Below are 2,163 nucleotides of genomic sequence, written 5' to 3' on the forward strand. Positions count from 1 at the left end.
GCAGGAAATCATGTCTCACCCAAAAACAGCCTATAAAAGTGAATAATCTCAACACACAGCTTGAGTCTGGATTTGCCTCTCTTTACTTAAGAGTTAAAACTACCAAATGGGATTTCTTTTTAGGTATCTATCTATCTATCTATCTATCTATCTATCTATCTATCTATCTATCTAGAGCACACATGGGGCTGGGGAGGGGGGCAGAGGGAAAGAGAATCTCAAGCAGACTCAGCACTGAGCATGGAGCCTGACACAGGGCTCGATCTCATGACCCCAAGATCATGACCTGAGCTGAAACCAAGAGTTGGCCACTTAACCGACTGAGTCCCCCGGGGCCCCACCGAATGCGATATTAAGTATAGAGTTACCACATGAAGCTGTCATTCCGCTCCCAAATGTCCACCCAAGAGAAATGACGCCTCCACTAAGAAGCCAACCTCCAAACACCAGCCCCTTCCACCACTCCCAGCCTCATCTCCTCTGTCTTCACCTTCCTGATGTTTTCATGGTTACACTCACAGTCTTTACATCTTTCCAAAAATTAAGCTTATTGAAGTATAATTTACATACACTGATATTCACCAAGTTTAAGCGTATAATTTGATGAGCTTTGACAAATGTGTAGTCATGTCACCACCCCCAATGTCATGATGTAGAACATTCCCATCATCCAAAAAAGTCCCCTCCATCTCTCAGCAACCATTCTCAACCCTCTGGCCCCGCCAACCATCAGTTTGCCTCTGGAAATAGGGTTTCTTCTTTTCTAGGATTTCGCATCGAGCCAGATCATACAGTACATGGGCTTCTGTGTATGGCTTCTTTCAGTCAGCGCGATGCTTTTGAGATTCATTCTATGTGAATCAGGAGTTCACTCTGTTTCCTTCCATTGAATAGATGGACCAGAGCTTGCTTATCCCTTCACCAGCTGACAGACATTTGGGTTTTTCTAGTTTGGGGACATTATGAACAATGCTGCTACAAACATTTAAGGACAATGCTTTGTGTGAGCATGCTTCGTTTCTTGTGGGTAAATACCTAAGAGTAGGATTGCTGGGCCATTCTACTTCACATTTTCTAAATCTTTGTATGTGTTCGTTTTCAGTCTGCCCCACCAGTTTGTAAGCTCCCCAAGGGGTAGACACCTTGCCTATGTTGGTCCTGGACGTGACCAAAGCCGAACACAATTCCTCATGAAGAGTATATTCTCCACAGATAATTGTCACTGCGTGAGTGGGTGAGTGAGTGATGGTGGATTTTGGTGGTGCCACAGAGGGAGAAGCCACAGAAGTAGGATAGTGTTGGGTGGCAGTGACAGGAGTGGCCCTCTGCACCTGTGATGACTGGAAATGCCTCCTTTGTCCCTCCTCAGAGATGTCAGGTACCAACATCCTAAATTCACCTGATGAGAAGTCATGGGGGCCCTCTTCAAAGGCCTCATTACCTCCTCACCTCCAAAAATCTCCAGTAAGCCACTCTCAGAGTCACACCTCAGAGCAAGCTGTCACCAAAACCCACACCCACCCTCAAGTGACTGTTTCTACCCTTGTCTCTCTGTGTCCACACCCCTAACTGGCCACATAGCTGTGACATCTCCCTGAGCCCCTCACTGCAAGAACAGCCCTCGCTTCTCCTGAAGACTCAGCCTTCCCCTCCCTTTGGCTTCCTCCTTATTAGGTGTGGATTTTGTTTTTTCTCTCAAAAACACCAAAAGTATTAACATTTCTATACTTTTTTGGCACCCTTTGGAAGAACCCCAGCAACCCACTTTCTCCTTGTCAACATGGCAGGTGCTGCTCATTGCTGGGACAGTTCACCTGGAAGACGGGGTGCCACCGGGAAGCCAGACCTGGGTGGACACTCAGTGCTCCCAGTCCCACCATGTGCATCCAGGGACCACTCTGTACGGCCTGCTCCCGCTTCTCAGAAACTGCAGACATCTACGCTGGCCCTCCACAGCTCCTCTGCCTTCCCTTCCCCCCCTCCCCACCAGCCCCCGTCCACCTTCCCCAGCCCTTCCTCTACAAAGCAGTGACCTCTCTGAAATGCTTTGAGGTCATTTCTGGAACTTTCTTGCTGAGAATCTTTCAATGACTTCTGAGAAGTGGTTTCCTTTCAAATTCCTTGCCTTAGTCTACAAAACTAGACCTAATCTGCCTCATTCCT

This window comes from Mirounga leonina, unplaced genomic scaffold (assembly GCF_011800145.1).
Source record: "Mirounga leonina isolate KUSES-001 unplaced genomic scaffold, KU_Mleo_1.0 Mir_195, whole genome shotgun sequence".
Classification (NCBI taxonomy): domain Eukaryota; kingdom Metazoa; phylum Chordata; class Mammalia; order Carnivora; family Phocidae; genus Mirounga; species Mirounga leonina.